This window comes from Palaemon carinicauda, chromosome 5 (genome assembly GCF_036898095.1).
Source record: "Palaemon carinicauda isolate YSFRI2023 chromosome 5, ASM3689809v2, whole genome shotgun sequence".
Classification (NCBI taxonomy): domain Eukaryota; kingdom Metazoa; phylum Arthropoda; class Malacostraca; order Decapoda; family Palaemonidae; genus Palaemon; species Palaemon carinicauda.
Window position 1 is genome coordinate 10,753,312 of NC_090729.1, and position 26,415 is coordinate 10,779,726.

At 34.7% G+C, this 26,415-nt stretch overlaps 1 pseudogene; it reads left to right on the forward strand.

The window, feature by feature from the left end:
- Positions 1-2,427: 2,427 nt before the first annotated feature.
- On the forward strand, positions 2,428-24,508 carry LOC137640765 (carboxylic ester hydrolase-like; annotated as a pseudogene).
- Positions 24,509-26,415: the final 1,907 nt, after the last annotated feature.

The following is a 26,415-nucleotide window of genomic DNA, read 5'->3' on the forward strand; positions in this document are numbered from 1 at the left end:
TTTATATGCCAATTAGCAATGGGTTTTCATCTAATTTATTCTTATACCTCTTTAGCACTAATTATTATTCCTAGAATTTATATTAAATAATAATAATAATAATAATAATAATAATTATAATAATAATAATAATAATAATAATAATATATAATGATAATAATATAATAGTTGTAATAATGGCAATAATCATTATTATCATTATTATCATCATCATTATTATTATTATTATTATTATTATTATTATTATTATTATTATTATTATTATTATTATTATTATTATTATTATTCAACTAACGATATCTAATTTCCTTGTGTTTTATGACATGGCTTCCCATATGATTAGAAATAAGATTTAAGTTTAACATTGTAACTTCATATGCTATATTAAAATAATTCCTGATTTGAGCAGAAAACTTTAATAATCGTTGATAGAATTGCAATAAGATTTTGTTTTTCAATAAAATCATCGCACTGAAAATTATGGTAAATACCAATAAAAGTTTCAATTGTGAATATGTAAACGCGTGGCTTTAAGCGTGATCTCGGCTACCTGACAGTAAAAATCTAGTTTTGTTTTTCTGCTTCTTAGATAATGTGCTTAAATGCCTATCAAAGGTACGCCTACGCATCATCCAGATACTGCCAAAACTCGTGGTGTTGGTCCTCCTAATTCTAGGAGAAAAAGCACTTTCAACAGCTGAGAAAAAGGTTGAGTTATCACCTTCAGGATATACGATGGCATCGAGGTTTGCAGAGACAAAAAGGTATCTGATTCTTACGTTGCTACTTCGGCAAATAACGCCCTTTGTGATGTTAAGTATCCTATAGTGAAACATAGAAATACAAGATATCCTTAATCATTGTTTGTAGCACTTTAATTTTTTTTCATGTATTATTTTTTCTAACCAGATGGAGTCCAGCGACTGTTTATTTTCAAAATGGAAACCACCATGTTAACTCTGATAGGCCTACAAATTCCCTCTTACCGTTCTCACGTGGCGAAACTCGACATTATGCATTCAGGTGATTTAAAAAATAAATTTCTGAGCTTGTCTCCTCTAATATTATTAGCTTAAAAGGGGATAGTTTCTTTTTCTTTTTCTAGAGTAACTCTAGGACCTAAGTAGGATCTACCAAGAGTTATTAAAGGTCAGAATTGATTTCCCATAGAGGTGTTAGCTATCGATCTGGTTGCAGAATACCCAACACTGAAGATTCTAATATTCGGATTCATACTAAAAAAGTGCAACACAAAATATTGAAAACAAAGATTTTACCCATCATTGGTCAAGGTGTCAAATAACCATGACTCACCTCTTCTTGAATCCATATTAATCAAACGACTATTTCCATCGTTAAATACCCAAGTTTCTTCTATTCAGTTGTATATTTCATAGTTTTCTTTGGTTTGTTTTCTAACTCTTGTTGACATACAGTTTCTCCACTACACTTCTGCGAGGTTGGTTTCCACTACTTTGTCTGATGTATATATATTTATTTATTAAATGTTTTTGCTTTTCAATTTCCATTTAAATTTAACTGGTTTTTATAGTTTTGAATGAATATTGTAAAAACTTTTAACAGTTTCTTATATATATATATATATATATATATATACATACATACATACAGAGAGAGAGAGAGAGAGGAGAGAGAGAGAGAGAGAGAGAGAAACTCATATGCCACTTTGACCATCTAGTACCCGACAATCTATATCATTCAAGATTTAAAACACGTATGGATTTATCTTATGTGTGGAACAGTTAGTCCCCCTTATTCCGCAGGGTTAGATAAACAGACAGAGGGAACGAAAATCCACAATATGTAATGTCAACATCGAATAATATGTTGACTTTTGATAAAGCGAGAAAAATACAGTATATTTCCTTTAATAATTTATTGTTTTTATGATAATCATTCAATATGCGTTCAGTGCGCGCAAAGTTTCATGATGCTATGGAGGAATTTAAGCTATTCATTCTCCTCCTTATACATCTGTTTCAATGGAGTTTTGCTAATTTTTATATTTCTTTATTTAGTAATATGAGTTTATCATCAATGAATATGTTTTTAGAACAAGATAGGTTGTGAATCGTGTATGCATTAGTTACATTGTAATTGAATTAGAATTTTTAACCAAATTGTGGACAATGTTATACACTTAACATAAAATGAGTCCTGTTAATGTTATCATGTAATAAGAAGCTCAAAATATAAACTTATTTTGTACGTTAAATATGTCTAAAATTTCTTTACTGTTCTCCAAAATCATTGATATAAAACTCAGCTTTCCATAACATTCCACAACTAATTATGCAAGTTGCAATTTAGCGAGTCATAGAGCAGAGATTCCAAGGATCTGTGTATTATGATATCTATTAGTTATATTATATAGATACATTTTATACAGCAAATCCTAGTCAAACAATGGAGTGTCCTAAGCCTACATGTAACAATGTAACAGAAAAACACAGCGGTAAGTAAAACCCCCAATTTACACATTGAATTAATTTGTGTTTATCTCATTTTCAAATAGATTATTTATGTTTCTATGCTGGAGGTTGCTTTTTGCACTAAATACTCTTATTCGTAATTCCAGCCTTTTAGACACAAATAATGTTCTTTCCCAATGATTACACACATACATGCGGATGTTTATTATTTTTCTGTGCCAGTGAGCCTTGTTTATTATTTTTGCTATCGTGATATCTGTTTATTGTCAGATTGAAAATTGTAAGAAATGTCTCTTAAAGTTATTTAGATTTTGAAATAATTCACAGAGATTAGAAACCTCGCTACAAACCTTGAAAGCACCTAAAATAATCCAAAAAGAGTAATTAAAAACATAAATATTATGCTATATGTTATAATTGAGAAGTAAAATTTCTCAGCATTCTTGTTTTAATGAAAACAAATCAGGTTACCTGAGTACGAGAGATTCTGTGCTGCTTCCTGGGAACTATGGAATTCTAGACCAAGCATCTGCTCTTCGTTGGGTCAAAACGCCATATTTCAGAGTTTGGAGGCGACCCGAATCAAATCGCTGTGGGAGGATTTTTTACTGGCTCTAGCTCGACCAACCTCCACTTATATTCTCCCCTGACAAAAGGTTTTGCTCCTGTTCATAAGTTACTCCCATGTATGTTAGGTTCTAGGGTGCAGTAGAAACAATCATGTTTTAACAAATAAGATATTGATTATAGGAATTTATTATGTACTAAACGAGTTTGATATTACTTTTTGTTAATAAACACGGTCCAGTAAGACTTGATTGGTCCTAGTCACTTTAGGACTCACATACAATCTATTTTATCATACTTGATTGATCGAATAGTATTGACAAGTAATGAGAACTACTTGCTATTTTTTTAGTCATATTGCACCTGGTTAAATGAAGGAAACTAAAAGATGTATCTCCAATAAGACTGAAATCCGTGGAAGCAAGATATTCAGTAAAGGGATTCTTCATTTATGATCCAAATTATGATAACTAATATTGTTATGGTTTATTAGTACCCCCCCAAAAAAGATATAAAATTCATAATAATCATGGTTTATTAATATTGTCTTTGCACAGATAAAAAAGGATGAAGGTCTATATTTCAAAACTATAACTGTTGACCTTCAAATTCTATCTTCTCTCTAAGTTATAAAAATATAGCATTGGAATTAGATTTATAACTTAGAAAGCCATTATAAAACAATTGGATGTTGCCTTTTTTCCCGATTTAGTTTCTTATTATTTTTTAATTATTTCTTCCCTGATTTTTAAGGTTTATTTTTTTTACCATGATAAAAAAAAATCATCAATAGTAAAAGAATGACCTTAAAAAAAGGAAAACTCTTCACTTGATTGGAGGTATAGATCAGGTCTATATAGGACAGTAATCCCATGTCCTAATATGAATTATCAATTGGCGGGATAAATCGTCCCGGCGTTGCAAAACCGAACGTAAGAGGCAAAAATCTTATGCCTTTTTGAGATGTCCTTTGTCACCATAATTAAAGTGGTACGAATGTCAAATTCCTGTCCTTAAAAGATGGCATTAGCCAACCGGCCCCCCTTGAAACTAATTGTTGCTCTGAAAGTGTAATCTTTCTCTGCTAAGTTGTATTTCTAGCTTATTGAGGTTATCATGACTGAAACACATGTATTCAATCAAAAAGAAATAAAGAGTCTATGTTCTATACAAACCATATTTCTTCTTTACAATAAGATTTGGTACATCAAGAGATTATGCCTGAGCGGAGCGAGTAATTCTGATTGGGCTATTCAAGCACAACCTGAAGAGGGGGCTCGTTGACCTGGCTGCTGAACTCTCATGTCCGATTGCGCCTTCAGTTGCTCTCTCCTCTTGCATTAAGGCGAAAGATATAGATGGCATCCTGCATGCCCAGAGTGCTATATACGAGAGTGTTATAGTAAGAATGATATAAGTAACACCTGACATTCATATGCTACAATTCATGAGGAGTAAGTTTTGAAAACGGATTCTTTCGAGATTTCCTGAATGTGGTTAAAACAAATGATCTTATTAAACGTTAAATATAAAGAGTTTGAAGCAAAATTTATATAATGTCTATTCATTAGCCATAATTACCTGGTCAAATACTTGAAGGTTTCCAACCACATATAAACAATGTCCTAATATAATTGAAATTCAATAGTGGTGAACGTAGCATTAGTGTTCATTACAGCTAAGATAGACATATAACTAGGGCTAACACCTCCTGATTTTGTTTCAATCGGTATTATTGAACAATACATTATCTTAAACGGGCTAAGGGACATTAGAAATAGATTGTTTTATACTAATCTCTTTTTGACATACATTTATTGATTTACTTTATACAGATACTGGAATTTTCAACCAGTATAGTTTGCACCAATAGTAGATGGTGTAAAACTGCATCCGTTTCTGCCTGCTCCCTTGGGATGAACTGACCATTCATACTGTTCCATCTATTATGGGCAAGGTTCCTAACGAGGGTCTGATGTTCGCTGTCAGTGAGTCCCTTTGTTGTCCTGCTCTACTTATGACAGAATCATTGACATATCTGAAATATTACATGCTCTTTCCTTATTAAAATGTTTTAGTAATATGACGTCTTGATTAAAATTACCACAAGTTTAGATGTGCAGTAACTATATTTTCTCATTCGGACACACACACAGATATTCAACTTACATGTGAAAATAGACCTATAAAGATTGTATGGTTAATATCTATTTTTTAAAAAACATGTGCTGTGAAGTTATTTTTATGGAAAATACAGTAAGAGAAAGTACCTTGTTATCAAATGCCAAGGAGAAAAATATTTGGAACTAAACACATTCCAGGGCATAATTGTAATTCTACTAATCTTTACCTGCTCTCTTCTCTCCGTAATATGAAGATGTCGATGTTACTGCACACCGATAAAACTACCAGTGCCCTCTATGATACTGTCGCCCCAGAAACCTTTACTGCATGGAATGATCCCGAAACGGTTCATGACGATGAATTTCCTAGCACAGAACTTCTACTACTCGACTCATGCTACAACATTAAAAGACATGCTGGTGGAAGGAAGGATTTACCAATGTAGGCCTTGTTGTTTATACTGACCACTGCGTTCAATCCATTATTGAAATATATTTGAATTCATAGTAAACACATTTAACTTACAGCCACTGTCTAGGTATATACATGGACGGTGGTTGAAACCTCAAAGCCTATGCTCATTATATATATATATATATATATACATACATATACACACATATATATATATATATATATATATAAATATATATATATATAATATAATATATTTGTTAATATATATATATATATATATAAATATGTATATATATATATATATATATATATTTATATATATATATATATATATATATGTTTGTGTGTGCGTGTATGTGTTTGTGTGTGAGTGTAATAACGAAAGAAGTTTTTCTAGCAAGTCCATTTTGGTTTCTTGTCTCTCAGGCGATGGCCGACTTTTGTTTGCATGTATGCATTGACGGACATGGTAAATCACCTTGCAACATCAGGATCGCCAGTATATGCGTAAGTATGCTATGTAGTAACACAAGTTCAGAGTATGCATGCAGAATGATTAATATGGATTTTGGCATGAGCAATAAGACTAGGTCTGAAGATAGAGATGGTCACCACACTTGTAAATCACTGAACTGAGAGTAAGTCTATTTGAAACTGGTGTTTTCAATAGATTAGTAGATGTTATCTTTCTAGTATTTATCTCTGAAAAACAAATGAGTCTTTTTTGGAGGGTGAGGGGGGTCAGAAGATAAAACGAAGAAATTGTGTAATGATTACAGCGTAAAGTGTTATATTACTTTATATCAAATGATAATCATCATCATTATTCATAATCTAAACCATTAGTAATGTAATAAATATTTTGAATGATGACATTAATAAGGATGACAAGACTCCTTGGAACAGGTATCTGATAACTCACAGGGATCCAAAGAGCCCGGTGTGGGCGATGACACATTGCAAGAAGATGGAGGAGCTCAGTTACAGCTCCAGGATGCTGAGGGAGGGAATATCTCACCGGGATGACCTGGTCTATCTCTTCTCCCTGACCATTGGCCCCTCAGTTTGAATCCCAGAGGGACCAACGAGTCTCGGATATCATCACTTCTTTTGTCACAAACTTTATCATTGCAGGGTGGGTGATGAATGATCAGAGACCAACTGGTTTCATTTTAGCATTACGTAACTTTAGACTTTAGACTTTGGGTTCTATGAACGTAAATGGGCCCTGAAGGGTAGTTATGGATATGTGGGTGGAGTTGAGGGAATAAGAGAGGGGCTTCAGAATGGAGGATAGGAGGGGACAGTCAGAGGGAGGTGATTCGAGGGATTAGGAGGGGTAGTGTGATTAAGAGAGTTTTATAGTAGGACGATGTTGTACAGAGATGAGGGAGAGGAGGGCATTTGAGATAACTTGATTGTGTTGACGGCAGTGATGTCGTTTTTGGGGCTTTTTTTGGCTGATTTTTCATTGCTAAGTCTTCCGGATGTCATGAAAAGTAAATATATAGAGATAGCATTTTTATAAATGAAGTTTCTTGACAACCTCAGTGAACTATAAAAAAAAAATGTACATTGTTGACTATGATACCCATGGTCAAACACTGTTCGGGCATATATTTTCCATTCGAATTTCTCTACCTTTTCGTTTAATTGATATCATTGTACAATAGATTTATAGTAAGTATAATGGAAATATTACTAATTTTTATTAGAATAACTTTATTTTTATGAAAGTGTATTTGGACGTTATTACCCTTTTCACTGGAATTCCAGTCAAACTTAGCAATGATTCAGAGTGATAAACGGTGTATTATTATGAAACTATATTTATATGTAACTTATCATATCACACAGAAATAAATGGGAATATTTAGGGAGTTTGATACTAGAATATTTTGAAATTTCATCGGTGATATTTATCATAATTATCAACTGAATAGATACTAGAAGGCGCAATTGATTATAGCAATGATATCTTTGGCATATCAGAAGGAATGTTTTGGGTAACCTTCTCACATAACAATTTTATCCAGAGTATGTTTCATGAAACCATAAACGGACTTACCGTCTTTGACTGACATTCCTGTTTGGGAACCAGTTAGACCAGGATTGCCTCTGTTTTATTACGACATATCTCCCAACCCTGCCATGGCCCAGAAGTTTTACAATCAGCAGGTGAACTATGATTGTTCTTATTTTGGGTTATAAACGAAGAGCATTAGTAAAATACCCTAACTTTGTTATATACTACAGATATATAAATAATGATATCAGCTTGGGGCTGCAGAATTGGATGGGCTCGCGCTTGGCCACAATGGCTAGGCGATCTACAACAATGACTTCATTCAAGTAGACCAGCACTTGAGAGCTATTTTTGTTATTTTGAGCTGGATTTTCAGTTAAAATCAATAGAAACCGAACAGTATAATGAAACAGGCCCACCTGAGATATCCATGACAAAATAATTTCTTGCTTTTTAATTCGAGAAGGTTGGTATTTTTTCATCTTTTTGATAGAGCATTAGAAAATCTTTAATAATATATTAGAACTTTTCGACGTTAGTATGTTCTCTGAAATTCCCCCTTCATAATGCCTATGGTAATTCAAGGCTCACATAATATGAAGAATTGTGCATATCAGTTAACCGACTAATTTGTTATAGAAATGAAACAAATACAATAGTATCCTCATAGCAAAATTCCTTTTCCTAAATTTTGTGTGCTGGTAAAAATCTATCTTCTGTTTGTAGACTGGGTCCATCTGTTACAAGAGCCAGCCAGCAATTCTTCAAGTGAGTGTTAATAGAGTCAGGAGCTGAAACCCAACACGTCATACGAAGTAAAATTTGAGTTTTAGGGAATTGCTATATAATGTTCAATGGACTAAGTATGTAACCTAAAATGACTGACTATATAAATTTCGTTTCAGGGGCGAGACTTCTAGAAACAAGTAACGCCTGCCATTCTGTTTCCATCAAAGGAATCAACAAGGAAGAGTCAAGATTCAGAGACAAGATTTTGCAAGGAAAAGTATGTTTAAAAGCATGTACAACGAATTTTGGTAGTCTTAGGAAAAATAAACACGTCCTTATAATAAGCCCTATACACCATACACCCTGAATAATGTTTTAGTTATTGTGATAAATTCATTTTATATTTTTATATGTAAGATGCCATATATGGTTCCTGTTGTCCTCATCACCATTGAATTTAAAATTTCTTTTTATCTATATCATCAGGAATAAAATAAATAAGTTCATCCTTGATATTTGTAGCTTAAATAGATACTATATTTGTATGGAAATCAATTCCGAAAGACCGGTTAAAGTTTCATAGAAAAAATTAAAAAGTATTTTAAAGATGTTTATCTACTAAATACCCTAAAAAAAAGCTTCATTATGATCATTCATTCTTTTCATGACAAATAAGAAAAATGAAAAAAAAATATGGGAACTATTTGAGAATTTGATGTCGAATTTCAATGTTGTTCACGCAACCATGAAATATTTGACAGTTACTTTAGAAGTATTTACAGTGTAATAGACTCAAATCTACAGGCAACAAGGTATCAAGAAGTGGCTATATAGAATGTAAGGACTTGTGGAGAGAAGGTAGGTATCTGAAAAAAGGATGATTTTCGTAGTGCTACAAAAAAAAAAAAAAAAAAAAAAAAAATTATAAATAATCAGGGAGAATATTCAGAAATAGGTAACATCAAAATGTAGAAAAATCCAGGTCTGTAAGTCTAGTGACATATGTGATAATTTGTTGCGTACATGCGGATTCCATCTATGAAGCTAAAAAAAGTCTGGGTATTACACAGACATTGCAGATCAGTAAGATACATCAACTGGATATGGGTTGTCAATGAGAAGAAAATATCAGGGAGAAGAGAGGTGGGGTTCCACAAATTTAAGTATTCAAGGAAAAAACCCGTTACTTCATTTTAAATTGAATCATGGAGCCTAGTTGAGAGGTTGCCACTTCTACATAAACCTAATTGACTCTCACTTTGTCGTCATATAGACATATAGGGTACTATAATAGAATCATAAGGTTGTGCCCTCCATATTATTCTAGTCAGCTAATATCATTTTAAATAAAGACTTTTAACGTTTTCCTTCACAATTTATTCTTACAGTACAAACACTTAAAGAAATCATGAGCAATATTGTGAACAATAAAAAGAAACACATATTAAACCAGAAATAGTATGTTTATAATCTTGTAGAGGTTGTTGTGGCCAATCGGTAATGTCTCTACCTAATGGTAGTCGAACTGAGGTTCGAGTGCCGCTCTAACTCATTAGTTCCTTTAGTATCTATACCCTCGATATCATTGTCAGCTAAGGATTGGTGGAGGGGAGGGGAGGGGTTGAGTTCAGTCTACAGTTCTAGCTAATGAGTCATCAGCAGCTATTTCTTGGCCATTCTGAGTAGATCACACACACACACACACACACACTCACACACACACACACACACAAACACACACATATATATATATATATATATATATATATATATTATTAAATCTAATTTGTCGCCGAGGAATACAGGTCCATACTATTTTTACCTGTTAATGTATGTGTAAGTCTACGTGGTGTAAGTGAACGAGGTGAAATGTATGATGAACCTTGTTGTAATAATACCAATATTATTAGGGACCTACATACTTTAGTAAAATGTTCACTTTCTTATTGATAACGTAGTATTACGTTAACAAAGTAAATTACTCCTTATTCAAAATAAACCCTATTTTTAAGACATGGTGCTCAATATTTAAATGAGAAAAGTATTCTACTAGTGCTCGTGAAGTAATTTTGATATAAGGATTGACTGGGGACATTTTGGATACTAATATGACAATATTGAACATTCCCTCAAAAAAGCAGTGGGAATTTTATTTCGTTTTAGGTTTAATGTTTGTTACCTAGATTAGTGGGTTAGCCCGCTTTGTCATTAGCACTCATTGCTAGCATCATAAGCCCTCCTCTTCTTCTGTACCTCATAAGAAACCTTTAATTGATCAGCATTGATAAAAAAAATCATTTTCAGTCAAAATTTATGTTTCTCTTCAATGCTATTGATCTATTTATAAATATATGCAATAATATATTAAAATGTGTAAACCTAAGGCATTCTGACCGGCAACCGACAAACGGTTGTTTTAAAACTTAGTTATTGCAATAATGTACGTTCCCTCTGGAGTGTAGCACATACGTCTCTTAAAAGGATAAAATTGAATGGTTTTAGAAAAAAGGACCGAGAATAAACAGGTTTATTCTCAAATTATTTGCTATACATTTGGTGGTTTTGATTATCCAAATGACGAATAGGTTTTGTTATGCCAATTTCCCCCCAGCAAAGGTTGCTACACAAAAACACTTTGAGCTTCTAGTAATTTAAAATTCAACCAAAATTAGACTCCAGAGAAGTACAAAAAAAGAAAAAAAAAAGTTAATAACAAAATTATTACCGGTTACAAGAGTCATGGTACATTGACCACAAACGAAATTGAGAAATGGATACAAGTTGATAAATAAATAAACTGCAATCTAGCAGTGTTAAGATTAAAACAGTCGGTGTCAAAAAAAAAAGTAAAAGCTGCAAAAGAAAAAGAAACATTGTTATTCTTGTTATTTTTCAGTCAGGCATGATTTCCCAGAGGTGTGTGACCAGCAACCTTTCCCCCATACACAGGAAATTAACTTCTTTTTAGTCAGGGTAATTGTAATTTGCAACGTTTTATTCAGCATAATAGCAGTCCGTCGTTTTCGGTTGCATTCTAAATTTTGTCCTTATTTCGAATGTAAGCTAGAACATTCGTTCCCTTTTGTAGGAATTCATTTACCCTAGTTTTCATTGCAACTAAATTGTGAGGGAAAGAGCGGATGAAAATTACTAATTTTTAATTATTTCTTTCATGAGAAGGGTGTCAGTTCTTTACAAGTTCGATACAGGTTATGATATGCCCCGTTAGTTTATTTTCTGTAGTTGCTTATTATGTACTGTAGAATATGTAATTGTATATTTTTTTTAAGAACGTTACGAGTATACTTCCATATAACATGGCATAATGAATTACTGAGGTATTATTCAATTTCACTGGCCTGAAAGTTCACACAAACGTCGGAGATTCTATGTTCACCTGGTCGTAAATTCGTGTATTTTCAATTTCATCACTAGTGTTTTCTCTCCAGCCTAATATTTAAACCGAGCGTGTGCATAATCAGCTGCTGTTACGTGTCTCTTAGTAAGTAACAAAGTGACATGTCCACTGTTATAGTAAAGTTGTTGAAATGGAATTTGAAAAAAGGGATTTTTTTTTTCTAAAATTGGGGCTGTAGTAATGATAATGTCATACACCTGCTAAAAGGACTTGTCACAAAAGTGCATACAAGTAGTTTACTACTAGATGCAAATATATTAATCATTGTCTTACCTGCTATCTTTTAATGTTTGACAATAATTAAAAAAACAAACGATTAAATTAATTAGTGGAATATACACTACGTTATACCATAAGTCCTACACAGTATTGATACACGTATTAAAGCGTAAAATTTTTACATCAACGCTTCTGAAAGATGAAACCAATTTAAGGAGTAATGCTGAATTAGTAAGAGAGAGAGAAAAAAAAAAATATCAGTGAGGACCAATGAAGTTGATTATTCAGATATAGCACAATATGTGAGAGGTAAAATAATATGCCTATTTTCGAAATATACTTTCATAATGGCGGCGACTTAAATTCCAGTAAATTATCTTACGCGATATAAACTATAATTTTTTCCTGTGGGAACGAAACAGATTTCTCACTATCCGTCTTTCGCTGTTTTCTAGAATACCGTAATTAAAAGCACACACAAAAGTACACACACACACACACACACACACACGCACACACACACACACACACACATATATATATATATATATATACATATATATATATATATATATATATGCACACACACATATATAATATATATATACACACATATATATATATATATATATATTTCTATCCAAATAAGCCATATATATTTTTGATACATTAATGTCTGGATTCTCTTAACGACCTCGGGATCAGAGCCCCAGGCGAAATCACACAAAGACAAGAGCTTGGCTCCGGCCGGGAATTGAACCCTGGTCGGCAAGCTTGTATAGACAGTGACTAAGCCCTAACTCTGTGATAAAGCGAGGGCTACTGCACCAGGAGCGGGTGCAGCTAAAGAAGCGAGCTCACTCAGGACTCAGAATATGTCAGGTTAATGTTGGGTCCAGTTGGGAAGAAGAAGTGGCTGACTTGATGAGGGAAAAGAGAGTAGATGCTATGTGTGTGCAGGAAACACGATGGAAGGGAAATAAAGATAAAGAGTTGCGTGATGGATATAAGCTATATTATAGTGGAGCAAATAAACAAGGTAGGAATGGAGTTGGCATAGTACTGTCTGGTGAGCTGAAAAATGCAGTGATAGAGGTGCATAGAAAGAATGACCGTATCATCAGATTGAAGATGTGTTGTGGAGTAGAGATTCAGAATATTATAAGTGCATATGCACCTTAAGTTGGTTGCACAGAAGAGGAGAAGGGAAATTTCTGGAGAGACATGGATGGAGTAATGCAAGAACTGGAAGAACGGGAGAGGGTCATAGTGGGAGCAGATTTGAATGGCCATGTTGGAAGTGAGAATGAGGAATTGGTCGGGTGTATGGGGGCCATGGAATTGGGGAGAGAAACCAAGAAGGAGAGAGTTTTGTGGACTTTGCTGTGTCATTTGACATGGCAATAGTAAACACATTCTTTAAGAAGAAAAGGGAACACCTAATAACTTATAGGAGTGGGAGAAGATGCTCCTAGATAGACTATTTCCTGCATGAAAGGATAAAGCTGGTGGAAGTCAATAAACTGCAAGGTTATCCCAGGTTACCATGTAGCCCCCAAACACAGACTGCTATGTATGGACTTAGGCCTAAAAAGGGAAAGAAAAGCTAAAGGTAAAGGGATAAGGAAAATTAAATGGTACAAACTAGTGAGGGAAGGAGATAAGATGAGAGAGTTTAAGAGAGGGGTATTGGAGGATATTGATAGAGGAATTGAAGATGTTCAGGAATGGTGGACACGAAACACAGCAGTAATGAGAAGGCATTGAAAGGAGCTGCTAGGAGAGACATCTGGTATTATAGGGGAAGAAAATGAGAGTTGGTGGTGGAGTGAAGAAATTGAGAAAGTTGTAAAAGATAAGAAGGAGGCAAAGAAGAGATGGGAAGAGTCACAGTCAGGGGAAGACAGAGAGGGGTTCAGAGAGAAAAACAAGGTGGTGAAGAAGGTAGTAGCCCAAGTCAAAGCTAAGGCATATGATGTGTGTATAATGAGCTGGGGAGAAAGGAGGATTAAACAAGATGATCAAGCTATCGAAGACTAGAAATATGAGCACCAAAGATATTACAAACATTAAACAAATAAAAGATCAAGATGGTGTAGTACTTAGAAAGGAGGAAGACATTGTAAAGGGATAGGAGAATATTTTTAACAGCTGTTGAATGAAGAAAATGATAGATTATTAAGAGAGGATGGACTGGTGAATTTTGGCATGGTAATAAGTTTCTCTAGGCAAGAGGTAATAAATGCACTGAGGAAGATGAAGAATGGGAAGGCAACTGGACCAGATATGATTCCTGTGGAGGCATGGAAAGCCTTAGAGATGAAGAAGTGGATATACTGTACGATCTCATGATAAAGATTTTTGAGCAGGAAAAAATACCAAATGAGTGACGTGGGAGTATAATGATCCCAATCTTCATAGGAAAAGGGGATGTCAAAGAGTGTGGGAATTACAGAGGTATTAAATTGATGTCCCACACTTTGAAGATGGGATTCATGAAGGGGAGGGGAACATCAGATGGTGTATTTTGTTTGAGGCAACTAATGGAGAAATTCCGGGAAAAGCAAAGAGACCTGCATGTGGTATTCATTAACCTTGAAAAGGCTTATAACCGAGTCTCAAGACAAGAGGTATGGAGGAGTCTGGGGGAGAGCAGGGTGCCAGAGAAGTATGTTCGGCTGATACAAGAGATGTACCGTAATGTATTTACTAGAGTGAGGAACAGTGCTGGGGAGACAGAGGGTTTTGAGGTGAGAGTAGGATTACACCAAGGGTCAGCTCTGAGCCCATTTATCTTTAACATAGTGATGGACGTTTTAATAGAAGAGGTAAGGGAGGCAGTACCATGGAACATATTGTATGCAGATGATATTGTTCTGTGCGCAGAGAGCAGGGAAGATCTGGAAATGAAATTGGAAAGGTGGAGAAGAGTACTGGAGGACAGAGGAATGAGAATAAGTAGATCTAAGACAGAATATATGTGTACCACCAGTGAGGGGGATGATAGAGAAAGTATTTGTCTTAGGGGAGAACAGATAAAGAGAGTTGATAAGTTCAAGTATTTCGGATCCTTTGTTAACGCTAGAGGAGGTATGGAAAATGAAGTTAAACTTCGGGTACAGGCAGGCTGGAACAACTGGAGAGCAGCCTCAGGAGTTCTTTGTGACAAAAGAATACCACTGAGGTTGAAAGGAAAATTCCATAAGACAGTGGTACGAACAGCAATGCTGTATGGAACGGAAACATCAAGCATGAAGAAGACAGAGGAGAAGAAGAGGGATGTGGCAGAAATAAGAATGCCTAAGTGGATGTCTGGGGTGACAGGAGAGGATCGGATAAAAAATGACTACATAAGGGGGTCGACAAAGGTGGTGGAAATATCAAAGAAAGTGCAGGAAGGGAGGCTGAGATGGTATGGACACCTGATGAGGAGAGACGAAGACCACGTTGGGAGACATACTATGGAGATGGAGGTTCAGGGAAGAAGAAGAAGAAGAGGGAGACCAAGAAAGAGATGGAGGGACTGTGTGAGAGGAGACTTACAGGAGAAGGGGATTGATGAGGCAGAAGCGCAGAATAGAAAAAGATGGAAAAGGCTCATCCGCAACGGCGACCCCATATAAAAATGGGAACCAGTTGGGAAGAAGATATATATATATATATATATATATATGTATATATATATATATATATATATATAAATATAATTAATATATATGATTTATATATATACATATATAAATCAGTATATACATATACATACTGTATATATATATATATATATATATATTTACAATTATTTATTTAATATAAACATACATATATATATATATATATATACATATATATATATATATATATATTTATATATGTATATATTTATAATTTTATATATATATATATATATATATGGATATATATATATATAAATATATATATATATATATATATTCATTAATATATATATATATATATATTAATATATATATATATATATATATATATTTATATATATATATATATGTGTGTGTGTGTGTGTGTATATATATATATATATGTGTGTGTGTGTATATATATATATATATATATACATTGTATATATATATGTATATATATATATATATATATATTGATGTGTGTGTATGTGTGTATATAACGAATATAAGAAAAACAAAAACGAAGTGTTTCAATAAGAAAAAAATTGTTAGAATAATAGGAAAAGAAAAGTAGATAACAGACAAAAGTAGAGTAATTTGCTAAAGTAAGATAAATAAACGATTAATATAACAAGATATTACTTGCTAAAATATAACGGCAATGTAGGAGCTTCATTTACTATATTAAAAAAAATATATTAAATGTTTAAAAAATCTTTCATTTGAGGGAACGAAGATATTCTCTTGAAGGTGAATTAAAATATTGCTTTCAATATTGAGAAGTCGAGAGTATTAAAGAATCGTTATTTTATTCACTATTTTTACCTTTCTTCGGCAATAGTGTTTCATTAATTTAATCAATAAAGATTCTGAATTAGTTTTTGTTATGTCGTTTGAAGACACCTGTTGTAACAAATAGCCCATTTCTTTTTTTCAATCACTGTTTGTAAAGCATTATATTATTACTAGATATGTTTACATATTCTCTACTCGGTAATAAGATGAAAAGGCAACCTGGTTTTTTAAACATCTGCTATTGAACTCTTGGCCAAATTGACTCCTTTTATTAGTATGCATGTGAAAGTTTGATTAACCCCAGAACAATTCATGTAACAAATCCTAACAATAAACAATAAGTTTATGGCTAAATAAAGGACGTGATAGTTATTGAATAAGATATGCTCATGTTCTGAAATTTAGTATCTTAGAAAATATCAGGATAAGCCATAACTCTGCGATCATTATATTGTAGTTAATTTTGACAGTGTTGACCAATGATTTCACGATATAATGTTTCCAAGATTCGTAACCCCCAAATAACTCACCTTCTTATCATAATTCCGTTTTTATTAGAGTTCCCAGTTTTGAATGAACCGCCTCCATCTACCTCTGCTGTGCGCTTCTGCTTCTTAGAATTCTCGTTACCTCGTGTCATTTCTTGATTTGTCTCTCCGCCTCTTTCTTGGTGTTCCTATTCCTCGACCCTCGACCTCTGCCATTTTGCCATTCCTATTAATATGATCTCCCAACTTTCTTAAAGGACATTAATATCATCTCATTTTCATCTGCTGTAGATTTTCTGATATTTAAGTCACACACATTCATCCCTAATCCTATCATTTATGATTAAAAAGAGATATTCCTGTTAACATATCTTTTCTGTATCTATTATCTTCTCGTAATTCTTAGTTTTTCCTCCGTAAAGTATACGCTGTTAAAAAAATCGTGAACTGTAATGGCCTAGCAAAATTTATTCCATAATTTGTACGGGTTTTTACGGAAATTTCTTGAAAGTGTATGAGTGGTCTTACTACTCACTTATTGAACATTTCCACCAGTCTTGATGATATTCATTTGTCACAAAGGGTTTTAGAGGCTGTTTTGCAGTTGTTCATTTCTACATGTATCGGATGTTTTACATTCTCTTCTATTATCTCCTTAGCTTCTACTATGGACCTTAAGCATTAGTACTCGTCTAGTGTCTTTTTCTTCTTCTACGTCCTACCTAATAATCTCCCTTATATCTCATTCATTGGTAGTAAACATAAATTCTTTGACAAGTTTAACCGTCTTCTTCTATCCTCCAGTAGTTCTCCAACTCTTCACTAGAAATTCCAACCTCTCCACAAAAGAAATTTTCCGAATATTTTTTATTTTATTTATTTATTTATTTATTTATTTATTTTTTGAGTTATTGTTTAAGGGTTAATTCAATGAAACACACAAAAAGGGATTTTGGGGGGAGGACAAATATAGTTTCATGCAGTTGGTATTGCATGAATATATAGCAACATAGGTTTAGCACAACTAATCTAGATTATGGATATAAGAATCACAGAAAAAGCAATTAAAAAAAAGGCAAAGCTACCAGAGAAAATACGATTAAAGCTGTTATAGGAACGAAGTGATGAAATCGTTCTATTTTTACTCGGGATAGGATAAACTTTTAATCTATTCTCACCAGTTACTTTTTTTTAATATAGTCTTCGATTTGGGTGACAAGAATATGGTGTATATATCTCTTTAATATGGATTATATTTATGTGACATCGACGCTCTCTTAGTATTATGTAAAATATAAGTCAAAACTGAAATGTTAAAAATTATTCCCCATAAAGAGTGAAATGGAATTTGACTGAATTAAGTTTGTATGTTCAGCTCATCAGGTAAATGAAAAATCTTATGCTTTTTAGGTTATAAATTACGATAGCTGAGTATATTGTGCAGCTTAGCAAATATTAAAAGTATTCAGCCAAGTAAAAGCAATTAAAAAAAAATAAAGAAAAGATACATCAACAACATTCTCAAAAGCACAAATACCATTGCTCGAAAGTGGCACTATATATTACCAGACATGATTTACGATAAAGTCTTTCATATAGTGAATGTAAATTGGGTTAAGAGAGTTAGTAAAGATAAGAGGTGAGAAAAAAAACACGTTTTTGGTAAATATATAGAAATAACCTATAATTAAGGGATTTTATAATTGTTATAATATCTATTTTATTTCCCCTACTGCTAAAATCACCGATGGATTTTTCTTCCTAAGAAAACACTTAACATCTAAGGCTCCTAAAGCCACATAACTTTTAGCATTGATGTAACGAGGGGCCTACCCACAAGTTTATGAATAAATACGGTAATATGAACACTATCAGAAAATATAATACATACCTAGTTAATGTCTATATAAGAATCGTCTTATATAATTCGATATGATAATATCAGGTAAACTTAGGCTGAAAATCCTGTTCCTCGGCAAATGGCAATATCTTTTAAAGCTCTCAAGTGAATAACGTGCCCATAAAAATACAATCCTATCTCCAAAAAGAGGAAGTAGCTCCGGTATGATAACCCACTGTGGAACAAAAATGGCTCTGGGATAAAAACAGTACACGAAGTATGATCGAGTAGGGGATAGGATTTCTGATTTTTTCTTCTTCCATTTTTCACTTTACTTCTCTTGCTGCAAGTAAAGAATAAATAGTTTTCCAAGGAAATCTGGTAACGATTAAACTCGTTTACCAGTCTGAGAAATATAGTATAGATTTATAAATGAATATCCATATAGTATTATGAGAGTCGGCATCTCTCAGTTCAAATCTCATGTTCATCACTATCAGCATTTCTCTCGTCTATTTCCCAAAGCCTGTAGCTGCGTCAAAATACGGACCAAAATTATATCACTCCGAAAACTAGAATGGATAATCTTCTGTTATGTTAAAAAAAATTATATCATACTTTTTGATCATTTTAAAATATATTAAAAATGGGAAACGACCAAGGTTATTCAGAGAGATGGTGCCTTACATTATGATAAGTGATATTGAAATGATATATTTGTTTAAGTTGACACCCACACTTATCCAGTGAGACAAATTAAGATTTTTATTTGTAATTCCTTTGATACTGGATATCGTATTTAGTAACTAACTGATTGGTAATTAAATCATTTCATTTGATGATAATTAAATAGCATTATGAATAGCCTGAGTATATTAGGATTTTCTTAGTAATTCATTTGATACCTGCAATCACTTTTTGTGAATAATTGATTGGTGGTTAAATTATTTCAATTGATATTAGTGAAACATTGATTTGAAATAAAACACTTGAAAGGTCTAAGTAATTACAAAATGTTATAGTACCATGAGCTCTCAAACAGTCCGTAGATATCTAAAACTACATTTCTACACTGAAAATAGGTATTGAAATGAACCTGCATCCCTGCCTATTAGATAACTATCGATTTCAAGTTATCGGAATAAATACCTAATGCTAATTCAGTTCAATGATTCGCTAAAGAAGAAATATAACTTTGCTATTTTTTTTTATTTGTTTGCACAAATCAAAAGCCTTTCAGAGAGTCCGAGGTCGTACAAGTATTCCAATATGTTTGTCCTCGTATATTTAAACCTACTGTCATATTTCCGATGCACATAGAGAAAGTTTATTAACAGTAATTGAAATCCCATATAGAATTACAAGTGCATTATTCATATACAATGTTTGAGCTCAAACTTTTAGTCACAATAACTGTTTTTGTTTTCTATTTATTATGTCTTCTTACCATCTCCCAGTCTCTCCATAGAACAAACTATTCATAGTAGTTTGATATCTACTTTTACCTATGTAGATATTTCTATTAGATTCGTGTATATCTATTTTACAAAGAAAATTAATTGAACATTCATGTCCTTGCAATGTTTTTTGAATGTGGGACTAATCTACATAAGACATATATGATCATAATGTTGCTTGATATTAATAAAGGCTGAATGTTTTATATTTTAGTATGTCATATGTATTCATTGAACGATGAAGGCCCAGCTTAACTTAAAAGACGGTCATTTGGGATGATGATCGAGACTTTCACAAATTCGTGCATTCAATTGTTATATAGGTGAATATTAAGTACATTAGAGCAAAATAATGGACCAAGAAAACACTAACATATATAAACATATATATACACATACATACATACACACACACACACACACACACACACACATATATATATATATATATATATGTGTGTGTGTGTGTGTGTGTGTGTATGTATGTGCGTGTGTGTGTTTAAGTATATATATATATATATATATATATATGTCTTATTTATAACTGTAATCGAACAGTTTAACATGTTTTTTCAAAAAGGCCCATAAAAGAAACACAGGAAATATGAATAAATCACACTATATTTCGGTCAATAAACATCGACCCTCTTCAGGATGTAAAGTACAAGTGAGAATTACAGTGGAGAGTGACGGTTTATATATGAAAGCAAAAGGGTGTGTTCAATTGTTCTATAGTTGTTATAATTGCTGGAAGGATTAGCCAAATTTAATTACATCCAGGTGCGTGTTCTTATTGTTGAGCCGCTTGGAGGAAGTCTTGACCTCTGATGTATGTCTTGTGGTCGGTCTCCGTGGATTATCTTCTTAATGATAGGGTTGAGAAGAGTATTGTCCACTGTGTCAGCTTTCCATTGGCCCCCAGATAGGTTTATTGTGTTTGATTGATTTATGATGGCTGATTCCAGGATTTTCCTTCTGTACGGACAGGTACTCTTAAAAAGCAAAGACGACTCACTCCAGTTCATCTGGTGCCCTAAATCCCTAAGTCGAATGAAAATCCCCGAGTTTTTATACCCATATCTAACAGATCTTTTGTGTTCGGATAATCTTTGAGATAGCGAACGGCCAGTTTGCCCAACGTACACTTTTTCACAGTCCCTACATGGTATTTTGTAAACGCCGGCTTCTATTTCTCTTTTATTTTGATAAACATTAATAAGGGCGCTTCCTATGGTCTTTGGATATGAAAAAACAAAGGGGTTCTCAGTTTTGATATGATTTGTTATATTTTTAATACCTTCTATATATGGGAGTTTTATCTTATTTTTAAAATCTCTCTGGTTAGTAACATCATGATCTTTATAATATATCGTGTTGGTTTTGTTGATGGCCTTTTCTATGACATACGTCGGGTCGAATAGCTGGGCGAGTTGTTTACGGATGATTTCAAATTCTTTATTTAGGTAGGCTGGGGAACAGATTCTCAAACCTCTAAGAAATAGATTGCAAGCTACTCCAATTTTTACATAAATGTCGTGATAACTAAAGAAATGAATGTAGGAAATAGAGAAAGTTGGTTTTCTATACACAGTGAAATTATACCCCGTCGATTCCCTTATAATTAGTATGTCCAAAAAAGCTAATTTTCCATCTTTTTCCCATTCAGTTTTAAATTTTATGCTAGGGACTAGGGAATTTAGATTATTGAAAAATATATTGAAATCTCCCCAGCTATCATCCCAATATGTGAAAATGTTATCAACATAGCGTTGTCAAACCATGTTCGTAGGTTTAATTGTTATTAAAATTTCTGTTTCAAAGTATTCCATGTAGAGGTTAGCTAAAATTGGAGATAACGGGCTGCCCATACTACAACCAAATTTCTGTTTGTAAAAATTTCCATTGAGAGAAAAAACGTTATTTGACACGTTAATTGAAAAAACAATTAAGTTAATTAAACTAAGCGTGTCAAATAACGTTTTCTCTTTCAATGGAAATTTTTACAAACAGAAATTTGAATGCCAAGTAACAAACTACCAATTAGCTACGATGGTGAGGATGGGTTGATTTCAATTCTAAGTACAAAATACCTGAATTCGACAGGTATAAGTACAGAAGAATTGTCATTGACTTTTATCCTTCTTCGTGGCCAAGTGGCTTAGTCACTGTCTATACAAGCTTGCCGACATGGTTCGATTCCCGGCCGGAGCCAAGCTCTTGTCTTTGTGTGATTTCGCCTAGGGCTCTGATCCCGAGGTCGTTAAGAGAATCCAGACATTAATGTATCAAAAATATATATGGCTTATTTGAATATGAAAAACACGTAAAAATGTGCAAAATTTATCATTAATTGAATGCCAAGTAACAAACTACCAATTAGCTACGATGGTGAGGATGGGTTGATTTCAATTCTAAGTACAAAATACCTGAATTCGACAGGTATAAGTACAGAAGAATTGTCATTGACTTTTATCCTTCTTCGTGGCCAAGTGGCTTAGTCACTGTCTATACAAGCTTGCCGAACAGGGTTCGATTCCCGGCCGGAGCCAAGCTCTTGTCTTTGTGTGATTTCGCCTGGGGCTCTGATCCCGAGGTCGTTAAGAGAATCCAGACATTAATGTATCAAAAATATATATGGCTTATTTGAATATGAAAAACACGTAAAAATGTGCAAAATTTATCATTAATTGAATGCCAAGTAACAAACTACCAATTAGCTACGATGGTGAGGATGGGTTGATTTCAATTCTAAGTACAAAATACCTGAATTCGACAGGTATAAGTACAGAAGAATTGTCATTGACTTTTATCATTCTTCGTGGCCAAGTGGCTTAGTCACTGTCTATACAAGCTTGCCGACCAGGGTTCGATTCCCGGCCGGAGCCAAGCTCTTGTCTTTGTGTGATTTCGCCTGGGGCTCTGATCCCGAGGTCGTTAAGAGAATCCAGACATTAATGTATCAAAAATATATATGGCTTATTTGAATATGAAAAACACGTAAAAATGTGCAAAATTTATCATTAATTGAATGCCAAGTAACAAACTACCAATTAGCTACGATGGTGAGGATGGGTTGATTTCAATTCTAAGTACAAAATACCTGAATTCGACAGGTATAAGTACAGAAGAATTGTCATTGACTTTTATCCTTCTTCGTGGCCAAGTGGCTTAGTCACTGTCTATACAAGCTTGCCGACCAGGGTTCGATTCCCGGCCGGAGCCAAGCTCTTGTCTTTGTGTGATTTCGCCTGGGGCTCTGATCCCGAGGTCGTTAAGAGAATCCAGACATTAATGTATCAAAAATATATATGGCTTATTTGAATATATATATATATATATATATATGTATATATATATATATAAATATACATATATATATATATATATATATATACATACATATGTATATTATATATATATATATACATATGTATATATATATATACATATGTATATATATATATATATATTTATATATATATATATATATATATATATATATATATATATATATATATATATATATATATATATATATATATATATATATATACATATATATATATATATATATATATAAATAACCTTTTTCAGCTCCCAAAATAAACATAGGGGGGCCAAAGGGCTTCGCTCGCCCTCAGGGAAATTATCAGTATCGCTTGCCACGACCTGCCGTAGAAGGCTCTCCTCGTGAGGTGAACTACTTCGTGCACACCGTTTACCCAAACCTGTACGTGCTGCCATACTCGATGTCGATAGTTTACCCATAAAGGACTTGATGACCAAAGCACACACACTTATGGATAACCACTTCACATCCTTCAAGACCTCCATCAACGCCTTTACTCCTGATGAAGAGGATAACTATTCAACGCGAACCGAAGCTGATGTGAATGCCCTAGGACACAAACGTCTACCCCGTGACGTGCCGTAGCAGCAGCAAAGCCACCCATCAACCAACGACTTCTATTGCCAATTACTGCCGCCCATCGGCCGCAGTTTTGCTACTGCCTCTCCAGATTTGGGGCTGATGTGAAGAAATGTGCCAAGGATTGTCAGTGGCCAAAAAACGTGTAAGTATGCCATCGCTTGTGGCGGTGGCCTTGCTTGTTTCTAATCTATTCTTTTTACGTGATGCAGGGAGGCGCTTGCGATTTTTTGTAGACACCGGTGCTTGTCATTCTCTTTTGCCAAGTGAACTCTTCTGCACACGACGGGGTCTGTCTGAGTCTGCCGACGTCTGCCTGGTAGCTGCTAACGGATCTGCGATACCCACCTACAGTTGCGAGAGCCTTACATTATCAGTTTCTCGTTGCTGACGTCACATTGCCAATCCTCGTTGCGGATTTCCTCTCTCATATCAACCTTCTGGTCGATGTCACCCATCGACGATTGGTTAACGTATGCTCATACTTATCGACACCTCTTCATCCCGCCCGTTCCAGCCTTGCTCTCCACATCAGCACAACCAAGGACGCCTATGCCCACCTCCTTACGTTGTTGCCGGAAATTTTCCGTCGACAACTTCCCCAAACACCAACAACCCCTGGCAAACACGGTATTTATCACTATATTAAGACGTCTGGCACCACATCAATTGGCCGCCTTCAAACAGAAGTTCACCGATATGGAAAAAATGTGCCTTTGCCAAAAGGCCTCCAACCCACTCCCAAACATTGCCGACATGACCTCTTACCTGCACAAAGTGAAAGCTTTCTCTACACTCGACATCTTGAATGGGTATTATTAGGTGCCTCTGAACACAGAAGACAACCCCAAGACCGCCATTACCACTTTCTTCGGTACATACACCTTCAATTATTCCTGTTTTGGACTTCGTAATGCTGGGGCCACTTTTCAACATCTCGTGGATGGCACCTTAGGGGACCTCCCATTCTGTGTATGTTACGAGGACGACGTACTTGTGTTCTCTTCTTCAAAAAAGGAACACCTGCGTCACCTGCTCATCGTGCTCAATCGCCCGCAACAAAACGGCTCTTTAGTCCAGTACGGCAAATGTACTTTTGGCGCCAACGAAGTGTCGTTCTTAGGGCACTGCATCACTCCTGAAGAAGTCCATCCCCTCTCTGAGAAGGTAACAGCCGTTGAGAGCTTCCCCACGCCCTTGGCTGTTAAAGCACCGCAGGAATTCTTGGGCATGATCAACTATTATCACTGTTTTCTGCCAGCTATTGCCACCACTCTTGCTCCCCTCTACGCCTCCCTCAAAGGCAAGCTAAAAGACCTGAAGTGGGGGCCCCTTCAAGAGTCGCCCTTCTGTAATGCAAAGAATGCCCTACCAACCACTGCAGCTCTCACTTTTCCAGTCACACATGCCCCTCTCCTTCTCTAGACCGATGCCAGCGACATAGCTATTGGTGCAGTACTTTAACAGGTAGTCAACGGCCCGCCTCACCCATTGGCCTTCTTCAGCAGAAAACTGTCCAAGGCAGAATCGGGTTATTCTACCTTCAATTGCGAATTTCTGGTGATGCACTTGGCTGTCCGTCACTTTCGCCATTTCTTAGAAGGTACGTTCTTCATCATTTGCAGAGACCACATGCCTCTTGTGCCCGCATTTTCTCAACAGTCTGATGCTTGGTCCGCCCATCAACACCGACATCTCTCTGCCGTGGCTATATACAATTGCACCCTTCAACACTTCCCTGAGAAAATGAGTCCCATTGCCGATGCCCTGTCAAGAAACACGTTGGCAGCTGTTCAACTGGTATTGGATTACAACGCCTTTGCTGAAGCCCAACAACAGAATCCTGAGTATCAAGCATGTAGGAAATCCTGCACATCCCTCAGTTTGGAAGACGTCCCCGTAGACGACTCCAACACCACCCTCCTCTGTGACGTCAGTACTGGTATACTGCGACCATGGATTCCTGTTCCCATGCACCGACTGGTGTTTGATTTCATTCATGGCCTTTCACTTCCCTCGCTCCGTTCTACTGCACAGCTGCTGAAGACGAAGTTCTTTTGGCATGGCATTACTAAGGATGCTAAGGATTAGGTCCACACCTATACTTCCTGCCAAGCTTCCAAAGTATATCAACACACGGATTCAGGAGTGGACAACTTCCCTAACATCAACGTCGATGATGTAGGCCCCCTACCCACAGCACAATGACATCGTTAACTGTTTACCGTCATTGACCGCTCCACTCGTTGGCCTGAAGCCATTCCCATGGAAACTGCAACGTCAACCTCATGTACATCT